Genomic DNA, 25,631 nt, shown 5'->3' on the forward strand with positions numbered 1-25,631 from the left:
ACTGACGCTTAATGGACACACAAGATTCCTCATCAACTCTCGTACATACGAAGTACCGGGGTAGTTAAGCTTCACTGCCATCCTTAGCCTGATGTTCCTCCCATGGTGTGGCCAGGGAGGAGAACGACTGAGGGTAACATTTCTTAGCATTAAAGTTAGACTTTCCACGCTTAAAGACTGCTGGCGGCGGACCACCAGCAACAGATGACGTACTACGATTCATGGCGTGTATCCGCCCTGGCGCCACCCACTCCGACCAGTGGCCTTCCCCACGGGATCCACCCAGTCTCAGCAAGGACCATCTGGCAATCTGGCAGGATGGCCATTGCTGGGAGTCCCGATGCTCCAGGGGGATGGGCGTCTACCCCTTGGCATACGTGGGGAGTTAATGGCGCATGCATCAGCACAGCGATCCTTGTGTTGTCGGGGGTCTGCAAACAACAGGGTACATGGCGGCCCCACCCCAACGGACTGGCTGTCGTGGTGGTTATCAGGTGCAAAGAAGTCGATGGTCGTCGCCGCCGCTGAAAGAGACACTGCATTGTGCATGGCGGAAGCCACACGCAGTAATGTATCCTTGCCTGAGGGTTGGAGAACGACCGGTACTGCAATGCGGCGACGAGGAAGTAGGCTAAAGATCTCCATGTAAGGTGCCCTTCCCCAGTTGGCTCGCTCTTCGGAAAAAATTATAAAGATGGAGGTCATACATGACGGGGGACTTCCATTAGCCGCCTTTTACGACATGCAGGAGTACCCCATTCCTATTCTAACCCAAAGACCCAAAAAAAGGGTGTTTCTGGATAGGGATCACACGTCACACTTGTTTTCAGTGATGACTTATTAGTTGTAATCTGTGTAGGCAACAATTCAGAGCCCAACTGGAAGAGGAAGCCAGTGGAATACTACAAAGAATTACACAATGGTGTCAAAATGTTCAGGATAGCCGAAAAGAGGACAACATACACATTACTGAAGGGCTCTCTCTAGAGCAATCCCCCTGATCAAATTGCAGAGACAGTGCGTAACGTGTGCTCGTTTAACGTTTATCTTGGGCGCACATTGATGAAAAATTGAATTTCCACGAACAACAGACAAAGAAAAAAAGATACTACACAGATTGGTGAGGCTCAAATCAAAACAATAGAGATTACCTCTACCAGTCATACGGATATATCACTGTGCACTCTCCGAATCAGTACCCAACTTTGCAGCTAGCATGTGGGCAGATAAGCTGAACCTGGTCACCAACAAAGCATCGGTAATAGGACGACAGAGGAATATCCTACTTAGTGCATCCGCTGAGGTGGTTCCGAAAGCTCTAGATAGACTGTATTTGATCGTGATATATATGGGGCATATTCGGAGCACCACACAGAGCTGCAAGGTACTGGTTAATGATGAAGTAAGGAAAGTACACGCAGCAACTGGTGTGCCGATAGAGCCTGGATGTCACCTTAAAAGTTGGCGTTTGGATACATGGCGAGGTGATTGGGATGGAAGTGATGAGTGACGTAGACTGCACGTCTTCCTCACTGACAGAAGGGAGCGGTTGAGAAAGGAACATATCCATCCCAACCGCGGTATGGTTCATTTCGTAACCGGACACGCACCTTAACCCACGCACTGTCCCAGAGTCATGCGGTTAGACACCTACGTGCACACGCGGGGAAGAAGGTTCCCACAACACTACGTCTATTTCTCTTGTGTTGCCCGCGGAAAAAGACACACTACACTTATAAACTACGCAGAAGCAGACAGAGATATATACACACCAATAAGAGACGAAGAACAATGGGCACAATTAAACGTATTGACAAACAGTGTATCAAAAACAACACATGAAGAGTACATGCAGACACGACGTAACGGACATGCCTCTGTGTAAGGTAAGAACTATCTCCTGAGGGTGGCCAGCGTAAGGTGCTGGCGATCTAGACAAAACAAAAAAAGGCAACAGAGGGTGTACACGGATGGGCACCTAAAGTTTACACATAGGATTAGTAATGAATAGTGTAGGCAATACTATTTCTCCACTAATAACGATATGTACGTATGTATATATGTAAACCATTCCGAGGTATTCACGGTCAGTCACATTAGTTGATGATACTAACAAACCACTAAATCTTGTCACCTTTTAAATTTTGTTGTTTCTGAAGAATATAAATTTATATTTCAACCTTAAATTGTTATTTTCAGAAGTGTTATTCTTTGTAAATGTAGATAAAACGTTTGCTTTTTTCAATCTTGAAAGAAGAGAAAACAGGTCGTACACCTTACAATTTTCGTTTTTCAACATCAGTTAACAGGTCTATAGTTTGGCAATAAACAAATAAAAAATCTTTACGTTTAAGTGATCGGCTTTGATAGAGGTTCGTATCCTCGAAACAATGCAATAATTAGTTGAACTTAACAAGAGATTCGTCTGAGTGTAATTACGTAGATCATTTACATATAGGACGATCAGGACTGGTCTCCTACTGATGCTCAGGAACAACATATTTCATCTCTTGTCAGCATCCAATAGACACAAGCAACCCTGGATAGATTGTGGCTACTTTATGGTGCACTCACCACTCCCGAAACAACCGTAGGATCAGTCGGTAAGTCGCAGGCAAGCGCTAGCAGCAAACTGTGTCGCCAGTAGGACCAGCGTCCGGTGCCAATGCGTACAGTCTTCTTCCCTAGCTAAAAAATCACGACCATTGATGAAATCCTCAACGAGATTGTGTTTAGGACGTTCGCTGACATGTTTTGCCTGTAGTTCAGCACCAGTCAGAAAGCAGATTCTCGCCTTCGTATTCCAACTGAAATCGGCCGAGTCCAAATTGCAGCTTTTGCAGAAAAAACACAAAGACCCCTTACGTGAACTACAGTGTAGCCGCAGACCCAGTTGAAGACCTACGAATCGAGTCCTTAAGTGAACAGGTTACCAAACTCCAAAGAGACAACGAACCTTCCACAATAAAACAGGAACAGAGAGACCAAGTGGAAGACCTCACAGGCAAAGTCGCTGAACAGGCAGAGCAGCGGTTACGAACACACACATATGCCGCAGCACTCTCCACCAGCCCCGAAGAGCACGAACGGATGGAGTTTGCGAAGGCGAAACAGGCAACCACACTTTTCATTGAGTCTACGAACAATCAGGGCACAAAGGCTGTAAAAGAACTCTCACAGTACATCAATCCCAGATGGGACAACCTACACGTAAAATCAACAAGCAACACGGAAAAAGCAATAACTGTCGAGGCAGCAACTCAGGAAGACAGTTGCAAAACAATCGGAAAAACGAATGACATTGAAATTATCGCATGTGAAGGAGCTAGAAACCGTGAACCGTGTGACAGACATTTCGGACAAAGAATTCCTGGGATGTCTGTATCAACAAAATCTTAGGGGTGACTTCACCGAAGAAGAGTTCGAGAGGGAGGTTAAAATCCGGTTTCGTAGGGCACCGAAGGCCACAGGTTACGATCAGGAAGTTCTAGAAGTGACACCCCAACTTTACTGGTAACTCACCAAGAAAGGCAGGGTGAAAATTGACAGTCAATCTCTGGCTCGCTGCTGGGAAGTCCGTAAAAGTCAGTGTAACAGCTGTTGTGACTATGGCCACCAAACATAGCCTGCACCGAAAGGGCCGCGACCTGTCCAAGGTGTGGAACAAGTGGTCACAACCGCGCGAACTGTCGAGCGCCGAAGCCCATTGGCTGCATCCCCTGCAGGAACCAGAATAGGAAGCGCAGCAGGAGGAAGGGTGGTACCTGCCAGAAGTGTACAGTGGATTTCCGCAGCGCGAGTCGACAGTCGTTTGACTAACGCCAACAAGCGGTCGCACTAGTTTTCAAAACAAGCAAACTGTCAGTCATCTGCTGCTGCGTTTATCGCGGTCGGCTACCGCTAAGTAAACGCTTTTGTGTCATTTACGAGTTCCTAACCAGAAGCGAATTTTATTATCTGTGTGCTTTAATAGTTTAGTTTGTCTTTCTGCGCGTAAATTGAACATCTAATAGCCACAGTTCTCGCGTTTTCGCTTGCGTCAGAAAGTAAACCGATCTTGTGACAAAGACCTTTTATTATCAGGGGAAAATTATTTAGTTGCACTTACGTCTTCGGTAGTTAGGTTTTTGAATATCTGCGTATTACTAGACAGTTCGTGCGTTTTCGTCAGGGTCTACAGTACACTTCCGCAGCACGTGCCGATAGTCCGTTTATCTGAATAGTTTAGTTTTCCACGGTCTTTCGTATGGACAGGGACTGCTATTGTTGTGTGCGGATGCGTGCCGAGTTGGTGACACTTCGCTCTCAGCTTCAGGCTGTGATGGCTTCGGTTACACAGCTTGAGGCTGCAGTGGATAGGCGTCACTGTTGTAGACCGGCCGTGGGGATCCAACGGACGTCCAGCAGCACGCCAGAGTCCTCCGATCGGTCCTGATCGGTGGCGAAAGTTACTGCTCGCATTCAGGCAGACCCCTCACCTGTGGTCGAGTAGGAGGTCGCCCAGGGACGAAGCAGACGGCGAAAAACTTCCCACGCGGATGCATGTAAGGCCTCCCCAGTTTGTCTGACAAACACGTTCCAGGTGCTGTCTGGCTCAGCGAAAGTGTCGGCCACAGGTGCTGTCGCCTGTCCTGTTTCAGAGGGTGCCACTCAGCCTGCAAGATCCGGGCAATCGCAGAGGTTGGGAGTATTGGTAGTTGGGAGCTCCAACGTTAGGCGCGTAATGGGGCCCCTTAGGGACTTGGCTGTTAAGGAGGGTAAGAAAACCAATGTGCACTCCTGGAACGACTCCACCCGGTATGCACAAGATGTGGAAAGAGTCCTCCCGGATGCCGTGAAGAGCACAGGGTGCAGCCAACTGCAGGTGGTTGCTCACGTTGGTACCAATGATGTGTGTCACTTTGGATCAGAAGAGATTCTCTCTGGTTTCGAGCGGCTAATGGAAGTGTGGTAAAGGCTTCCAGTCTTGCTTGCAAGATGAAAGCAGAGCTGACCATTTGCAGAGTAGTCGACATGACCGATTGCGGGTCTCTGGTACAGAGCAGAGTGGAGGGTCTGAATCAGAGGCTTAGACGGTTCTGCGACCGTGTAGGCTGCAGATTCCTCGACTAGCGCCAAATGATGGCTGGGTTTCGGGTTCTGCTGAATAGGTCAGGTGTCCACTATATGCAGGAGGCGGCTACACGGGTAGCAAGGGCTGTGTGGCGCGGACTGGGCGGTTCTTTAGGTTAGAGGGTCTCGGGAGAACACAATTAGGGCTTCAGTCACAAAGGGTACACGCTGAACACCGGAAGAACGTAGATACAGGAACCATTGGTGTAACAGTTGGAAATTGTCGTAGCTGTGTTGGGAAAGTACCAGAGCTCCTAGCGCTAATAGAAAGCACTGATGCTCAGATCGTTATAGGCACTGAAAGCTGGCTGAAGCCGGATATAAGCTCAGCCGAAATTTTAGAGAAGAACCTAACCATGTTCCGAAAAGATAGCAACAAACACGCCACCGCCAACAGTGTTTAGCCTGTCGCAAGTAGCTTAACGTGTCGCGAAATTGAAGTAGATACTTCCTGTTAGTATGGACAGAGGTCATTGTTGGCAACCGGAATAAAGTAATAATTGGATCCTTTTACCGACCTCCCAATTCAGATAATACAGTTGCTGAAAGGTTCAAAGATAACTTGGGTTTGATTTCAAACACGTACCCGACTCATACGATAATAGTTGGTGGTGACTAACTTACCCTCGAAATTTTGGCGAAAATACAAGTTTAATTCCAGAGGTACGCATAAAACATCAGCCGAAATTGTGCTAAACGCATTCTCTGAAAATTAGTTCGAGCAGTTAGATAATGAGCCCACGCTAATAGTACATGGTTGTGAAAAGACACTTCTTAGCAACAAATAATCCTAACTTAATAACGAGCATCAAAAACGATTCAGGGATTAGTGAACACAGAGTTGTCGTAGCGATATTTAACACTGCAATCCCAAATCCTCGAAAAATAAGCAAAAATATACCTATTACAAAAAGCAGATAAAATTTCACTTGATGCCTTCCTGAGAGACAATATCAATTCATTCCACATTAATAATGTAAGTGTATACCAGATGTGGCTTCAATTCAAAGGAATAGTATCGGCAGCAATTAAGAGATGTATACCAAATAAATTAACAAACGACGGAGCTGATCCTCCTTGGTACACAAAACGGGTTAGAACACTGTTGCAGAAACAGCGAAACGAACGTGCCAAATTTAAACAGACGCAAAATCCCCAAGATCGGCGACCCTTTACAGAAGCCCGAAATTTGGCGCGGAGTTCAATGCGAGATGCTTGTAACTTTTTCCAAAACGAAACTTGAGTTTCTGCCAGGTTTCGAGACAAAGAGATTCTGGTCGTATGTGAAGTATGTTAGCGGAAAGAAACACTCAATGCCTTCTGTTGTGGGTTGGCAGGAGAGCCAACACCGGGTTACAAGAGGAAGCCGAAAGGCACGTGTTTTAGCTCACGCAGGCTGGCGTGAGACCTGGAACAGGACAAGGAAATTAGAATTTAGAAAAAAAACGGACGTAGCTGGTGGAATACCTAACTTTAATCCATAAATGGTGAACGTCGCTCTTGACGTTACATGATTCACAGTATCAATAGTAACTGGTACTGGCGCCTTGCTATGTCTTAGCAAATGACGTAGCTGAAGGCTATGTTAAACTATCGTCTCGGCAAATGAGAGCGTATTTTGTCAGTGAACCATCGCTAGCCAAGTCTGTTGTACAACTGGGGCGAGTGCTAGGAAGCCTCTCTAGACCTGCCGTGTGGCGGCGCTCGGTCTGCAATCACCGATAGTGGCGACACGCGGGTCCGACGTATACTAACGGACCGCGGCCGATTTAAAGGCTACCACCTAGCAAGTGTGGTGTCTGGCGGTGACACCACACCTTCTCTGCGGGATAACAATGGAGATATTATAGAAGACAGTGCTGCCATAGCAGAGTTACTAAACACAGTCTTCCGAAATTACTTCGTCTTCTTTTGTGAAGATATTTCAGAATTCGATTCGAGAACAGCTGCCAACATGAGTAACGTAGAAGTAAATATCCTCTGAGTTAGTAAGCAACTCAAATCACTTAATGAAAGCAAGTCTTCTGGGCCAGACTGTATACCAATTAGGTTCCTTTCGGAGTACGCTGATGCATTAGCTCCATAATTGATCATATAAAACCGTTAGCTACACGAAAGATCCGTACCCAAAGACTGGAAAGTTGCACAGGTCACACCAGTATTGAAGAGAGGTAGGAGTAATCCACTAAATTACAGGCCGATATCATTAACGTCGATATGCAGCAGGATTTTAAAACATATTGTGTTGGTACATTATGAATTACGTCTAAGGGAACGCTCTATTGACACGCCGTCAACATGGGTTCAGAAAACTCCGTTCCTGTGAAACACAATTAGCTCTTTATTCGCATGAAGTGCTGAGTGCTATTGACAACGAATTTCAGATCGAGTCCGTATTTTTGGATTTCCGGAAGGCTTTTGACACTGTACCACACAAGCGGCTCTTATTGAAAATGCATGGTATGGAGTATCGTCTCAGTTATGTGACTGGATTTGTGATTTCCTGTCAGAGGTCACAGTTCGCAGTAACTGACGGAAAGCCATCGAGTAAAACGGAAGTGATTTCTGGCGTTCCCCAAAGTAGTGTTATAGGCCCTTTGCTGTTCCTTAGCTATATAATAGATTTGGGAGACAGTCTGAGCAGCCGTCTTCGGTTGTTTGCAGATGACGCTGTCGTTTACCGACTAATAAGGTCATCAGAAGATAAAAACAAACAGCAAAACGATTTTGAAATAAGATCTGAATTTTCCGGAAAGTGGCAGTTGAGCCTAAATAACGAGAAGTATGAGGTCATCCACATGAGTGCTGAAAAGGAACTCAAACTGCTGTTACACGAAATCAGTCTAATCTAAAAGCTATAAATTGAACTAAGTATGTAGGTATTACAATTACGAACAACTTAAATTTGAAAGCGCACACAGAAAATGTTGTGGGGAAGGCTAACCAAAGGCTGCGTTTTATTGGCAGGACACTTAGAACATGCCACAGACCTACTAAGGAGACTGCCTACACTATGCTTGTCTGACCTCTTTTAGAATACTGCTGCGCGGTGTGGGATCCTTACCAGACAGGACTGACGGAGTACATCGAAAAAGTTCAAAGAAAGGCAGCACGTTTTGTGTTATCGCTAAATATGGGAGAGAGTGTCACAGAAATGATGCAGGATTTGGGGTGGACATCATTGAAAGAAAGGCGTTTTTCGTTGCGATGGAATCTTCTGACGAAATTCCAATCACCAACCTTCTCCTCATAATGAGAAAATAATTTGTTGACACCGACCTACATAGGGAGGAACGATCACCACGATAAAATAAGGGAAATCAGAGATCGTACGGGAAGATACAGGTTTTCACGTGTTCTTTCCGCGCGCTATACGAGGTTGGAGTAATAGATAATTGTGTGGTTCAATGAACTCTCTTCCAGACACTTGAATGTGATTTACAGAGTATTCATGTAGATGTAGATGGAGGTACAAACAGTTACTAAACCGATTAACTGACAGTACTGATTATGGCAACTGAACTTACCAAAATGGCAGCTGACACGCTCAGTACGCCAGCCACAGCGCAATCTAAAGCTATAGGTCACTATCTACCCGGAATCTTAACCACCTGCGTGCTGTATTATGGCGTGAAACTGTTACTCAATAACTATCGTAACGACGGTTATATTCCAGGGGTAATGCTTAACACATACCTAGGAGGGTCACGACGCAAGGACCGAATTCGCAGACTAACTAGTACTAGTAGGACAGATGCCACTGGAAGCATCAAAACTAAGAGAGACACGGTACTGGACAACATTTCCAATAACTTGAAGACGAACTATGCGAATAGACATGGGAAGTCCAAACCAAGAGACTGACCGACAATGGAAATGCAACTACATGAACAACAATTCCGACACAAAATTGGGTTGATAAGTCCTTCAAACTGTCCAACATATTCTATGTAATGCCGTTCATACGACACAGCGAAGTGCGATGGTTACATCAAGCCCGTGAAATTTATTCACCGTGGGACTCTGAATCCAACAGCGCTTGATGCACCCACAACTAAGGCAAACAAAACGAACACACTGACGAATGACTCAGACACGTTGGACACCACGCGACCCAGATTTAAAGTAAGCCACTCCGACATTCCCACAGATGAAGACGCCGAAACATATTGATGCCCATACGCCAATAAATGTTGCTGCTGCTGTTTTCAATTTAGATACGGGTTTGATGCAGCTCTCCATGATACTACCCTGTGAAAGATCCTTTATCTTTAAGTACCTACTGCATGTGAAACTTCCTGGCAGATTAAAATTGTATGCCGGACCGAGACTCGAACCCGGAATCTTTGCCTTTCGAGGGCAAGTGCTCTACCATCTGAGCTACCCAAGCACGACTCACGCCCCGTCCTCACAGCTTTAATTCCGCCAGTACCTCGTCTCCTACCTTCCAAACTTCACAGAAGCTCTCCTCCGAAACTTGCATAGCCATGTCTCTGCATTATCCTTTCTTCCAGGAGTGATTGATAGGCCACAGCCTGGGCGACGCTTCAATCCACCTACTGCAACCTCTATCCTTCTGAGTCTGCTTAGTGCATTCGTCTCTGATCTCCCTCAACAATTTTTACCCTCAATGCTTCCCTCCAGTACTAAATTAGTGATCGCTTGATGCCTCAGCATATGTCTTACTAAACGATCCCTTCTATGAAAGTTGTGCCACAAATTCCTCTTCTCTCCAATTCAGTACATCCTCACTACTGAGGTGATCTAATAAATGTAACATGTACAATCGGCAAACTAACAAAACTATCTAACAGATTTCAGCGTCAAGTGGGGACGACAACAAATCACAGACAGATAACGTTTTTCATCTCACAGAACCGTAGATTAAAACAAATAACTGCGACCGGTGATCAATATCAGATGAAAGATAGCAAACCCACAATCAATGAAAGCAGGGAAGAGGAATATCCACTCTATGTCCTCACAACAAATCAATGCGACAGGACAAACACAGCCTTTCGAACACTATAATGGGCTTTGTTTGTTTCTTCTATGGCCACGTAAAACAGTTAATAGGTTGGTTGGTTGGTTTAAAAGATAAAGGGGAGGGGGAGTGGAGAGAGGGACCAAACTGCCACGTCATCGGTCCATCGTTACGGTTAAATTAATTCCGCAGGGGTGGGAGTAAAACAAACGAGACACACACAACAAAGCTGAAAGAAAGGAAAAACCAGACGAACGACAGAAGTGTAACTAACACTAAAAATAGACAAAACTGGACAAGCAAAACAAACAGACCCAAGAAACAGGTAGGAGCGATGAACACAAGAGAGCTGATGACCGTGACCGGCCGACCACGAGGATAAGAAGGATAAGCCAACGACTCTGCGACACATTAAAACATCCAGCCTAGAAGCACTAGGGTGCAGAACGCACAGGGGCGAAGGACATGCACTAAAACATAGACCGAATGAGAAAACACGCATTCACGTATGAAACGTGAAACTAATTTGGTTGGTTGGTTTGTGGGGTTGAAGTGACCAGACTACAAAGGCCATCGGTCCCTTATTCTACGACCATGGAACACCCACAAGGAACAAAAACAAGCAACGCCGACGACGAAGGACTACAAAGAATAAGAAAGACACAAACAAAGACCAGGAAAAAGCAATTAAATAACACAGTGTTACAGTGGTGGGCCGACCATGCAAACGAAAATGCAAAAGCCAACCACCAAGAGACACACTAAAAACCCTAATCTAAAACTGTGGGTCAAAGGCCAGACTCAACACAAATAAGACACAAACCCTTAGATCTAGCGATAAAGCCCCGGTGCGAAAAAAAACTCTGAACTAAACCTGCCATTGCAGCGTCAGCTATAAAAAGAGCAGAGGGCATATCATTCAGCGCAAACTTCTGACCGAGCGCAGTTAAATGCGGACAGTCCAACAAAATGTGGACCACAATCAATGCTGAACCACAGCAACGGACAGGTGGGTCCTCGCTGTGCAAGATTGACGCACCGTCATGTCAGGTGTGGCAAATGCAAAGCCCACAGAGAAGAAAGACCTTACGGCAGGTTCGCAAGGAGCGCCGTCCCTCTGTAGCCTCCTTGATAACCCGAAGTTTGTTGGGTGAGGGCAGGGTACACCATTCATCACCTCCAGGACCAGTGCCTTGATAGCCTGTTTGGCCAGCGTGTCAACATGTTCATTACCCACGATGCCGACATGAACGAGTAGAGGCAGACACGGGCTTGAGTATGGATAGACTCCTGGATACCCATCACCAGGCGAGAGCGAGGAAACCACTGGTCGATAGCTCATAAACCACTCAGGGAGTCACTACAGATAACGAAGGACTCAACTCAGCAGGAGCGGATATACTCAAGGGCGCGAGAGATGACCACTAGCTCTGCAGTGAAAAGAGTGTAGCCAGCCGGCAATGAGTGTTGTTCAGAATGATCCCCTAGAGTAAGAGCATAATCAACACGACCAGCAATCATCGAACCGACGATATAGACCACGTCAGAGCTGTGAGAAGCGGCAATAATGGGAATAAAGCGATGGCGGAGGGCCTCTGGAGGGACTGAGTCCTTCAGGCCCTGTGCCAAAGGCATTGGCGAGGAACATACCACGGGGGTAAACGGATATGAGCCCGGAAGAGAGATGGGAGAGGGGAGAGGGATAAACTCGAGCCCAGAGACAAGACCCCAGACGCGAACAGCGATCGTACACACTGTACACGGTGCCGCCGTTCTGGAAGATGGGCGACCGGGTTGGGGAAAAGGAGACGTTAATTTGGATGTCCGGGCATGCTACGAACACGTGCAGCGTAAGCGGCCATTAGTCGTTGACGCCGGATACGCAATGGAGGGACACCAGCCTCCAAAAGAATGCTGTTTCCAAGGCTTGTGCGCAAAGCTCCAGTGGCGACTTAGATCCCGCACTGAAGTATGGGGTCGAACAACCGCAACGTAGAAGGCGATGCTGAACCGTAAGCCAGGCTCACATAATCGAGATAGGACTGAATACATGCCTGATACAGTCGTAAAAGGCTAGACCGACCAGCACCCCAGCTGGTGTGACTCAAGCAATGAAGAGCCTTAAGATGGCGCCAGCACATTTCTTTAAGCTGCCGAATGTAAGGGAGCCAAGTCAACTGGGTATCAAAAAGCCATCTTAAAACCAGGTGCATCTCCACCACAGCAAGACGTTCGCCGTTAATATAAAGCCGTGGCTCAGAGTGAACAGTGTGATGCCGGCAGAAGTGCATGACAAGTCTTCGCGACCGAAAACTTGAAGCCACACGATACGGCCCAAGACTGCACCTTACGGATAGCGTCCTGCAGCTGCCGTTAAGTAACCGCAATGCCAGTACAGCTACAGTACAGGCAAAAGTCAGCGTACAAAGAAGCCGATACGGACGTTCCCATAGCTGCAGCTAGTCCATTGGTAGCAACTAGGAGGCGGACACTGAAGTCAGAGCCCTGAAGCACCCTTTTCTGCTGCACTCGGGAGGAACTACAGGAGGGACCAACTTGTACAATGAAGAAATGAAGCGAAGTGTGCTGAGGATATGATTTCTGACGTGTCTTATGCCTTGCGCATAACATGGCGAAAAGATGGCAACCAGATGCTAAGGGCATGCAAATGCTGAACAGATGGCAGACACCAGAGAGACCAGATTATCAGTGGCCGAGCGGCCCTTATGAAACCCACCCTGGGACGTAGCCAGAAGGCCTCGAGACTGAAGTAGCCAACTCAACCTCCAGCTATCCGTGCGTTTTAGTAACTTGCACAGAACGTTAATGAGGCTATAGCTATCCACCTCCAGTGGGTTCTTGCCTGGCTTCAACATGGGGAGGACGATGCTTTCCCGCCATTGTGACGGTAACTCGCCCTCAACCCAGATACGGTCTAGGAGGTGTCACTGGCAGTTCACCGAGAGTTGTTTCAGCATTGATTGTGGATGTTAACCGGCCTGGTGGAGACATACCTTCCCAGCACTCCCACTTCCATTGGCGAATAAGCATCGGGCTCAGGCATAGAGTGGCTTAGTAAGGCAATGAGGTGTTCCAGTGACTGGTGCTGCTTATGATGTTGGAGAGACCACCTGCAACCGCGCATTGCTTCAGCGATCTCCGGTCATCACCAAGGCACAGTCCTCTGCTGACGGGACCCACAAGAGCAGCAAAATGCAGATTTCGCTGCAGAAACGATGCCGGTGGTTGTTGTGTGAATCACCACATCAGTGGTATCATGACAAAGATGCTCAATAATGACAATGGAGGCGAAGAAGTCCCATTCAGCATTGTTCAAAGCCCATCTGGGGGGGGGGGGGGGGGGGAGGCAGGTGCGTGATGCTGAGGCAGTCACAGAAAGATCGGAAAGTGTTCACTACCTCACAAGGCGTCATGCACACTCCATTGGACAGAGGGTAGAAGGGACAGCGCTGCAGACCGAAAAGTCGATGGCTGAGTACGTGCCATGCACCACACTGAAATGTGTGGAGGCACCACCATTTGAAGGAGAGAGGTCGATCTTTGTCGTTGAGAAAGTTTTGGCAGTCCCTTGGCCTGTTGCAACCAATCCACCCCACAGAGGGTTATGGGCATTAAAGTCGCCCAGTAACGGAAAAGGTGGCGGCAGTTGGGGTGCAGCCAATACATGCTGTGGGACATCACCATCCGGTGGAAGATAGATACTATAGACTGTACCGGCCTGTGATTTTCACACCTTAACAGCAAAAGCCTCTGAAGGCGTTTTAGTGGCACACGCTCGCTGAAAATAGAGTGGACGACTTACATGCAGACTCCACCAGATACACTCTCAAGCTGCTCGATTCTTATAGTAACCCCAATAGCCATGGAGGATGGGGGTTCGCAAACCCAGTTTCCTGGAGAACAATTCAGAAGAAAGGGTGGAGGCTGTCAAGTTCTAGGATCTCAGAAAGATGGTAGAAAAAACCGATGCAGTTCCACTGGAGACCGTCGTTGCCCGCAGCCGAAAAAGGCGTGAAGGGATTGAGGAGGCAGATTACGCTGCTGGGTCACCTGCTGTCACCGATTGAGTACCTGTGTGAGCGACATCCATCGCGTCTGAGGGTCCGGCGAGTTCTAGGTCCTCAGCAGATGCCAGAATCTCCACCTCATCCTCTGATGCAATGCTTGTAGGGGGCAGTGGGTTGGGAGCCACCGCAAGGTCTTTATTCTTGGATGCCTTCTGCTAGTTTAGTTTCTCTCGCTGTTCCTTCGGTGATTCTGGCCACGACGGCTTCACTGTGTCGGTCTCAGAGACAGAGGAGGACCGTGAACGCTTACAACCAGCTACCTGTGTTTGCTTCAGCCACTGGCGGACAACCGCTTTTCCACTAGCTAGAACCCAGGAATGGAGTTTTAACACCATAGCTCTACTGATTTATTTTGCCTTTTATTTTATTTAGTGTGACATCGTTGAGCTTCTGTAAATGAGTGTGTTTGAATCGATGACACAAAATTGTATACTCATTTCTTTGTAAAAACTTTGTCTTTTAGAGTGTAGGAAGTGTACTCTATGAGCAAATTATATGTTTTGTCTTTGTCATATAATCACTTTGGTTATCTTTAGAATTAAATAATTTTATTTACGTAACAGCAAACAACCATTTTAAATAAAATAGAACATTTGCATATATTGGTAGTTCTACATAAAATTATTTAAACTGCTGACATTCACTTAGGGTTCTTAGTCATTTCATATGTAGAAGGTGTTGTGGTTCCCCTTGGGAATGGAACTGTGTAGCGCGCGCAAATTGTGGTTGTCCTAGTATGAAAGGTGGAACAAGAGCTAGTCGGGGACGAGCTACCGAAAGTATGAACTGCTCATGTAAAAGTTGTGTATCGTGCTGGTTCCGAGAGAGGCTTTTCCTGACGCTTTCCAATGCCTCGGATGGATTGATAAAGAGCTGGAACGATTCTGGAATTGGCCCTTCTTGGTGGCGATGATGAATACCAGAGTCCAGCAATTCTGCCCGCAAATCCACCTACCAACACGCAATCGCCACCACATTGCGCAATCACTGTAATGGAACACTATAGTAATGTACAGTGAAGGATCAGCTTATTGCATGTGTTAGTGTGCTCAAATTTAAGGTAATTTATAACTGAATTTATTTACCTACCTCGATTTTTCCCTCAGGTTCCTCTCCGTTTGAACTAAAGTGATTACCGAATGTTCTTACTGAAAGAACATTAAAGCCTAGTGTTTCAACTAATTAATGCCTCTTGAACATAGTAAAAAGAAAGTTGAAGTGGCAAGTGAGTGAACTAAAGCAAATGATGCTTGCTGATAATTTTTTCCATTAAAACTGTTTATTAATATGTTGTTGCAAACTTCATAATTAAAAGTTCTTAAAACTGAGTCTTATGAAGTTTTGCTTAGTAAATGACCACATTGCTGCCTGTTGTAAATCGCAAAAGGTGAGTCAGTATCTTACGAATGTGTCAGTTTTCTCACACTGTAGTAAAGGTTGAGAACTACAATTGTGGAAAGTTATATACTCATGCTTGCTAAGCACTTTTGTTTCTTGTATATTGAAAGTGCATATTAACAGTGTAATAGGATCCATAGTTTATCCTTTATGCTCTTGATAAATAACCATTAATAGAAAGACCACTACCGACGAAAACAGTAATTTCTTTTATTCAAAAGGCAATGAGAAGTAACCTGTTAGTAAAATTCCATTTAACTTTCATTCTAAATAGCTGAGAGAGACTTAGCCTGTGACTGGTTCATAAATTTGCATAAGCTACATTTACAATTTTAGGTCAGCTAGGAAAATGTTTGAATAGTAATACAGAACCTATGTCCAATTTATGATTCTACAGTGAATAGTAATGTTATGAAGTCCACTCAGTTTGAATAAGCCTTGAAAGTAAGTGTGTGTAGTGTTACAAGTTTACATTTATGCTAATAGTTTGGCACCTGAATACAGTACGTTCAGGTTAAGATTGGAACTAACAGATCAGAACAGAGTTCATTGCACCCGTGTGTGGTAAGGTAGAGGTTGTATTTGTCCGTTAAAGTTACTCATACTTATTTTCTTGAACAAGAATGTCAATCATTCTCTTGCCTAATTAGGCTGGCGACCGTTTTCATTATTCTTTGAACAGTGTAGATGCGTAAAATACTGTTTGTTACTGTTTAAATATTTACATAGTTCTGACTTTCACTTCCGATAAGCCACCCCCGTTAGGTACAACACTGTCAACATAACAAAATTCCTCTCAGAAGGTAACACAGCTCATTTGCGTTATACCATAATTGCTTTATTAAGATAGTTTTATTTCACGACCTGCCTCCAACTTAAAGGTTATGGTATAGCAGTAGCTGACCGAAGTGTTATAGAGTGACCGAACGGACCCATTCCTGGTGAGAGCAGCTGAAGAAGACTTACGATTGTCTGGCTGAGAAGCGGGGACAGATGTCCCCGATGGTTGGAGGGGGGAGTGTTGCTCCCGAAGGGGGTGGTGCAGGAGCAACAGGGAGGGAAGCTACGCCACTATCAATGTGGCAGGCGTAGTCTGATGACAGAGGGAACTGAACTTGAAGTGGGAGGTGTAGCACGGTTCTTTCTGGAGAATCCTACAGTCCGGCGAACAAGAGAAACGGTGCTCTCTGCAATTAACACAGATGGGAGGCGGGGCACATGGACTACTGGGATGCGAAAGACGTCCACGATCTTGAGACGTGACACTGTAAGTACACCAAGAAGACGTATGATCTAACTTCCAGCATTTAACTGGGGGAGCGATATATTGCTTCACACCACAGCGTTAAACCACCAGCTTCACTTTTTCGGGTAAGGCGTCACCCTCGAAGGCAAAGATGAAGGCACCGGTGGCAACCTGATTATCCCTCAGACCCCGATGGATACGCTAGACGGAGTCAACACGCCGACGTTCATCGTCAAACTACAAAAGCCGATCCCTATGGAATGCAAGACCCTGAACTATATTTAAGTTCTTACAGGGAGTAATGGAAACAGAAACCTCCCCAGCTTGTCAGAGGCGAGGAGCACCCGAGACTAGGCAGAGGATGCTGTCTTTATCAAAACCCAGAGCGCATTTTGGACAAGCCCTTCACTTCCACAACTTGTCCTCTAAATGCGCTACGAGAAACTGAGGATTCGTTGACATAAGTAATTCCCCATCATCTCGCTTACAGACGAGGTGCCAGAGTGAATAAGTATCGCTGCCATCCTTAGTTTTTCACTCCGCCAAAGATGTGGCCAGGGAGGGGAAAGATTTGGGGTTATACCTCTGCGCATTTAAGTGAGCCCTCGAACGCTTAGAGACTGCTGGCGGCTGGCCACCTGCGAGTGATGATGTACCACGCTTCATTGCGAGTCATCCGCCCTGGTGCCACCCAATCCTATTAGGAGCTCTCCCTATTGGCGCCACCCAGCCACAGCGAACGCCACTTAGCATGATGGCTCTTGCTGGGAGTCCTGATGCCCCAGGCAGATGGCCATCTACTCCCTGGCATACATTGGCAGTTTACAGGTGAGGCATCAGCAGTGCAGTCCCTGTGTTGTCAGGGGGCTACCACCAAATGGTCATGACAGCCCACGACAACGGACTGGCTACGGTGCTGGATATTGGGCGCAGATGAATGGAACAGTGTCTTGGGGGCGAAAGAGGACAGGAGACAATGGAAGTAGAACATACATACGGTGGAAAGTGTCCTCGCCCAACTGCAGATGGATATGCAAAACCATGACAAAAGATTCAGGATATCGAATCCAAGGCCACTATGTGTAACTCGTGCACCACCTAAGGCGTCCCCCCACATATAGCCCGCACTTCTGTGGAATTAGGAAACTGGCAGATCGAACCATAGAATGGGACCTGAACTTAGGAGACTAAAAGGGATCTCTCCCACTTAATACAAGAGGCAGGAATGCCTCGGACCTATTTGAACTCCTGCGACCAAGGCGAGCAGTCTTCTGCTTTCGTTCATCGTGATATTCTTGAAAATACTACCGTTTTGTGAAACTGCCATCATTATCATTGTAGCACTAGCAGTCATTTGTGCAGCTCATATATTCGGAAGACAAAAGAACAGAAAGTTACGAAACACACACGAGATACCTCTGGAATGGCCTGTTCCAGAAAAAAATACAGCAATTTTAACATTAGGTGTGGTTGGTAACGAATTTTGTAACTACGAGGTGGTTTGTTATCTTAACCTTTAAGATCTCAGCGGACATGGGCAGGAATATATTGGACCTCTACAGCTGGATACGATCTTGTCACGTTCATTACTTCAAGAAAGAAACGCTATTGCTAATGCAGCAACGCATACAAAATTTTTTATTGTCCTGTTGCATATTATAATAAATACGATAAGCAATTATGGCGCAGAGAACCGCTGATACCATTGTATTAGCAAGAGCTAAGCTGTCATGACAAATGAGATCAGTGAAACAGTAGTCACTACCTAGCTCCAAATATATTCCATTTGTTTGTAAGGCAGTTGGTTTATGTATGTTACGGATATCTTAGATCTGTCTTATCGATTCCCTGATTACGGATTAAGTGATGTCTGCCACCAGTATGACGCAGACAAATTTCCTGCAGCTATTCAGAAAGACAGTCCTAATTCGGAGAGATGGCTCCCCATGAACTCCGCGAATGATAATTAACATCACAGCTTGTTGCTGTCGCCGATTTGTGGATCCATGGGTCTATCCTACTGCCAAACTTAGGACAGCAGCGTTCCTTATACGTCGGCGGATAGGAAAGGGCTTACTTCAACAGCAGGCCAGGATTATAGTACCACAGAGTTACATCACAAGCGTCATTACGGATGAGCAGCTAATGATGAATTATCGTAAGCCAGAGCAGGCACAGCACATCCCAAAAAGGGTTCAGTGAGTCGACCACATATTCAACTTGAACTCACCGCTGGGTCATCTTAGTACGGCAACGACCTGTGATAAACCGCTGTGTCAGCCGCTGGCCATAATTAGGGCCACTGAACTACCTCCTTCGAAAAGAAGAAGAAACTGTGTAAACCAAAAGCAATTTGAAGTGCGTCCAGGTAAGGTCTCCCGGGGGGGGCACATATCGTATGGGTGGTATTTTATTCTATAGTAAATAAATGAGTTTTCGGAACACTGGTGCCGAACAAATGAGGCAGTCATGAGTAGTTTGACGGTGTTAGGTATGTACACAAACATGCCAACAGATGGTTGCGATATGAGGCTCCACTGTACAGTTGTTACGGATGTGTGACCAACCTGTGCAGGTCTAATGCCAAAACAGTGCATTGGTGAAAAGCTTGGTTAACCCACTTCCCTCTTCGCTTCTTTTAATATTGCTGGCGCCACACTCTTCTGTGCGCTAGCGGAGCGAAGTCAAAGATCATCAAACCTCCCCCACCCCTTGCCCCCTTGATGAGAAACCAACCAATTCAAAGGTGGAGAAGAAAGAACTGTTGACCAGTCATTCATTAGCCACCAGTCTGACGCTACAATCTGATGCTAATGTCAGGATGCCGAAGAACACTGTGCTAGCAACAGTGACTATTGTAAATGCGTTTTTACTGTTGTCTTGACTGCTGTGGTTGTGACAACGGATGCTTATGTACAAAGTGAACTTAATAATTCGCAGCATAAAACAGTAAAGCTGCAAGATAAAATTCTTGACGGATTCGTATGACGAGTTACAAAACTGTTAGGGACAGTTAGTATCAGATCAAATATAATCAAATATATTATAATATTTTGGTTTAAATATCCAATTTTCCGTTCAGTGCCTAACACACAATTCGTAGTCAGTACGAGGATGTTAAGCCTTAGTAGTGGAGAGCCGAGCCAACGCCTTCAAATCAGGAACCACAGTTGGCGTTGAAAGGTAATATGAAGGATCAGTCGTCAGAAGATGCACTGGCCACAAAGGAGACGTTTCCTTAACCCTCATTCTCTGAGGAGCCACGTACATCGAGGTTGCAGTGCAAGCCGATGGTAGTCAGTATGGAGCTCTTAGAAGGGGATTAAGCGTTCAGATGTGAGAGATGTTACTGTGTCTCGTTTCAGTGTTGAACAACCAGAAACTTTCGTCAGAGATAGAGGTAGCTTGGTAGCTCCATGGTTTCTTGATGATGCTCCGTCTGGAAGATTTTGTTTTTCAGCCTTGTAGATGAAAACAGAGAAAGAGTTCGCAGTAGTAGGGAGCATTCTTTACAATGTGTGTTCTCAGATGCATTGTTTGTCGATTATGAAGAGTTACTCGCTGAACTCAAGGCACCATAGTGAAAGAAACTCCTCTGTTCTATCTTCGAGCAATGCAATTTTAGATAGTGAAAGTGTAAATGAAGTCCACTGCTTTACGTCAATCGTCATGTTTCTCAGCTCCACATTCCACGTTCTCCATGGAACATAGGGACATGAATCATAGAATCGTTCCTAGAAATGAGTTTAGCTAACATTGTGTTGTAAGGCTAAGGAAATAATTGCTCAAGCTTCAGTATTCCAGCTATTTCAGGGTGTATGGAATACAGTCTTCAAAAAAGAGAAGTGCTTACAGATGAAAATGTGATTAGAAACGTGTAGTACAAGTGGCTTTATTTTCGAAACTGTTGCTCATTACGCTACACAGTGATCTGCCGCTTAATGACTTCCTTACGGAAGAGGGAGACACGATCAACCATGCTCTCTTCCAGTTGTTTCGAATTTGTGCCCTCACCCACGAGATAAAGGTGAGGAGACAATACTGGTTGGTTGCCGACCTCACAGAAGGCACAAGACAAGCTGAGTGTCATGAACTTCATTGCCACAGAAGAAGCCATGTGGCGTTTGCTCCCTAGATCTGCGGGACCACTGCATATTGTCAGCTGCATTATCTCCGATTTATAGAAGAATGGTCTGTTTCCCTCTTCTTTAGTGAGGACAACTTATCGTAACGACGAAACAAAAGAGAAAGTAAAATATTCGCTGCAACGGGTTTCCATGGTCACTCATTAACAGGGTGACGGCTTCTCAGTAATCAAAGTTTGAATCGTCGATGCTAGCAATCATAAAAATGCTTTAACAGATCGTCATCAGACCACGTAAATCATGAGAAGATAATGAAGGATGGTTCTTTCATCACACCAATTTGGACATAGGAGGCTGTAACGGCGTCTGATCTATCTTATCACCGTAGTAAGACTGCCATGTCGGCTCGTCCTACAAACTATAAAACAAATGGAAAGTGGAGCATGACAAGGGAAATGAATATATTAGTAAACATTAGTATTCCACACTAACGTATATGTTGTCACAAAATGCACAAGCACAATGGAATAGCGCACTTCCATTATTACTGCAGATATCAGTGAAGAGAAAAGAAGGCTATTGAGCGGGCGCGTGACTGAAGAATACAAAATCCCTCGCCACGGAATTTAATATCATTTGTTTCGAACGTTTCAACGTAGCGTTGTGCCATATATTGAGTAATCGATAGTGGACTTCATTTTGAAGAAAAAGTGATGACAGATGCCCGACGCTGGTCACCTTGGATACTCGCACAAGGCGCTCATTAAGGGTGCATCTGGCTTCCAGTAGGTATGTGCTGCGCAGCTTACGTAAGGTTTAATTCCGTGCATGAAAGGGGAGCTCTTCAGGTGTGTATCATAAGCAAAGGGTAGCGACATCCGTGATATTTCATCGTATTTTGTGTTTCGTCATGCACTTACAGGAGGTAAGTGCTCAATGTCGTAACTGTGCATGTAAAACCTTTTATCACCATGCTTGAACGTTAGCCTTATCCTTATCTGAAGGTCATACTCCTGTCAATGAGGCGGTTTGAGTGAGGGAGGGGTTATGGGGGAGGGGGTGTGGTGGGGGTAATCATCGGTACCATCGCGTCACTAGCCAACAGCACATAATTCAAAACTCCTGCTGCCCATCTGGGCGTTTCCGGGAGTGACTGTCCGAGAACCTTCTGCCATGCCGCAAAAACTGGAACAGCTGCATCCCCCTGACTGTCTCCAGAAGTCTCCACCCTAAGTTCAGTCACCTCCGAGTGGAACCTCAGAGGGCTCAACAACAATATTCTGGTTTTGGTTTGCATCTCATAATCTGAAGCAGATTAATACAACGTCTTGTACAGCAAGGGACCTCTTCTGCGTCGTAGGGCACCATTTTCATTCCGTTGCTGACTAATAACCTTCACAGCTTGTCAGGCAGGCGCTAACTTTAGGCTGTAACAAAATGCTTTTGGAACGGTTACTAAAATTAAACCAGGAAAGTCCTGAGTCATACGCAAATGATACAGCCTGAAGTCAGCGCCTGCCCGCGAGTCCGGAAGAAAAGTGAAGAGACGGTCTGAGAAGAGGTCAGCCAATCGCACGCTGGCTGACCGACCTGTTTGTGTTGTTTTGCTTTAGGGTGCAAAAAGCAACTGGAGTCATTGGTACACAAGTCAAAACTAGAGAACACGAACACGGAGAGGAGTTTAACGTCTGTACGTCAGTCCCAATGGACAGAATACGAGACAGCTAAAAACAAGCACGTGGAAAGAGGGCTGAAGAACAACAGATACAAATGGAGGTCCAGAACTAAAAATTCAATAACCTGACGGCAAACCGAAGCTGGAACGTATATTGTAAAAAAAAAAAACGGCATTCCAGTAGGAAGTGGCAGACAGTTAAAACTTGGACGCAATTTGTACAATGTGGTGGGATAGCGCAACTTAGCAAATGACGATGGCTAAAAAGGTAGTGCCCAATACGCAGCCGAGTTGAAGTAATCTTCTCCCAGCGGGAGAGCCGAGAGGAGGTCGTCCAAGACACTGGGAGAGGCTTAATAAGCCTAAGCGTATTCCCGCGAAAGGAAAACCATTGGAGATGCCAAACGGACACCACATCCTGACAGATGGCAACGCAGCCATCGGAAGGAATAGAGGTACTCACCGGTTGAGGTAGGAAAAGGAGATGGACAATAGCCCTTGTCCGAATCCCAACCACAGATTACACATTTGGCCGGGTTTTGACGAGACATTCTAGTGTGGTTGATGACACCGGTAGCAGCACTTCATGTTCGGGACGTACAATCTGACTGATAATTTCATCACCTGCTGTTATCTTTGAAGGAAATGTCACTGTATCGAAAGTGAGGAAATCAGTGCGTGTGGGCAGTAAGGAGTAAGCTACCTTTTTCATCACCCCATGGACGCCAGTGACACCCAGATCAGAGAGATGTGTATGAACTTCGGCCACTGTCAGACCGCTGAGCAGCATAGTGTAATCACCACCACGATAAGAGTTCATCATTCTATGCGCCTTGACATAAACGGGATAGTTGTGGAGAAGTGAAGCAGCAAGCAGTTTTACTGAAGGAGAATCACAGGTAGTCTCCAAAAGCAAAGTTCCATTCTGTAAGTGAAATGAGGATTTCACAGGACCGGTAATTGCATGAAGGTCTTTCTGAATAATAAAGTGATTTGCGTCGTAGGACGTGAAACCACGAGGAACCGTGGGGCAGCTGGAAGGGTCTTCGAATCGTTAGCCTCATTCCGTTGACGTTCCATAGACGTAAATTGTGAAGATGATTGGTTCATTGGCAGCAAATCCCATGATTAGGTTTTCAGAAATTACTGCAACCCATGATTGCCAAGGTCTCCGATGGCGTGCTCCTATCTGGGGGCCCCCTTCACGAGGGGGCGCACCTGCCTTAGCCGATTGTTCACACCTCAGGTCACACCTCTTGAACGCCTGACGGACCAGTCTGAGAAGGTGGCAGCTCACGCCATCATCACTCCCTGGGCCTGGCCTGTACCAGGGGGTACGTGCGAAACCTTTGTGTCGAGCCAGGGCTGGCAATTACGAGTTATCAAGTCACCTGTTACATGTCAGACACGTGGTCCGGCCTTAAGGAGTGCACAGAGGAAAAAGAGGACCCTCAAACGTCTAAGCGCGGGAAGGGTAGGAGAAGGTAAACGAAGGAAAGGAAAGGGAACGAGCAACGGTGGTGAGATTGTTCTTCCGTGAGCTGGAGACAATGTGGAACATTCCCAAAAACATCCCACAGAAAGGTTAGAGTCTGCTCCCACTCCAAAGAGACTACCTCTCACAGAACTTATCTGGTCACTACAACAAGCAGTACACAGCCTCCCTGAGGACCAGGCTGAAGAAGTAAGGCAACAAGTGTTCCGCACATTACATTGGACTACGCCATCGCGGGTCACGACTCATCTGCAGAGGGAGCAACGTTTCGTTCGTTTGGGGACGACGATGAAATTTTACCAGCTGACAAGGGGAATGCCACAGTTGTAACGACACTGGACGATTACGTCCTTAAAATGGATTTATTACTGAACAACACGGCTTACGGAGGAGTATCTAGTGACCCCATAGAAAGCATTAAGTGCAAGACACCTTCTCTTTTGAAAGAAAGCTCGTTGTCCGTAAATCTACGTAAGGAACTTCATCCTGGTGGTGCTGTTCAACCTAGATTTGATTGCCTACAGAAGCTGGATAAGGAAGGGGTTCATCTACACCGTATAATTAGTAATTTAGGTTCACCCACTTATAACCTGGCCAGGTATTTAACATGTGTTTTCAGTCCATATGTTGGCAAGTGTGAACACCGTATCTCCAATTCGGTGGATTTTATGCGATGATTGTGATCTTTTAGGCTGCGTCCTTCAGATTTACTGGTGAGTTTTGATGTGGTATCTTTTTACACAAGTCCCTCTGAAAGAATCCCTTGGTGTGTGTAGTGAAAAACTTGAAGAGCTGATGAATCTTTGTCATGTGCTGACATCCACGTATGTTTCATTTAACAATATTTTTGAATAGAACGACGGGGTGGCTATGGACAGTCCTTTGTCACCCATAGTCGTCACCTTACTTATGGAGTACTTCGAGGAAATGGCACTGAGGACTTTGGGCTTGCAACCACCCCCACCGTCTGGCCAAATGGACGTGACGGTCCAAAAATCTCTTTAAAACTGGTCAACTGTCTTCATACCAGCAATAAATTTACCACGGACGTTGAAAGTGATTTGAATCTTCCATTCGTCGTCGTTATGGTTTACAAAAAAGAAAGATGGTGTGCTGCAGGGACACGTCAACTGTTCCGAAATTTCTGCAAGTGAAGAACACGTTCCGCTCGGCACAAGCTCATCGAATTTACAGCCGTGTGGAATCAGCAATGTTACGAGAGAGGATTCACCAGACGCGGCGAGCATTGGCGGAAACCAACAATAAGCTATTTCAACTTCATATTCTCATTAGTAATTCCATGCAGTATGACGATTGGAATATGACTGAATACCTTACATTTAGAACTATGGAATTAAGTGCAGAAATATCAGTGATTAGACAAAAAAGAGGAAGTTAGATAGCTTACAGAAGACCACGTCTGGAGGCATAAGAGAGGATATTTCTCCAACAGTTATTAACCTGTCAGACGAAGTCTTGACTGTAGATCAAGTTTCAGTACTTGTTAAGGGTGGAAATATCGGAGTGACGCCCCGAATGGTTCCCACT

Source organism: Schistocerca piceifrons, chromosome 5, assembly GCF_021461385.2.
Source record: "Schistocerca piceifrons isolate TAMUIC-IGC-003096 chromosome 5, iqSchPice1.1, whole genome shotgun sequence".
Lineage (NCBI taxonomy): Eukaryota > Metazoa > Arthropoda > Insecta > Orthoptera > Acrididae > Schistocerca > Schistocerca piceifrons.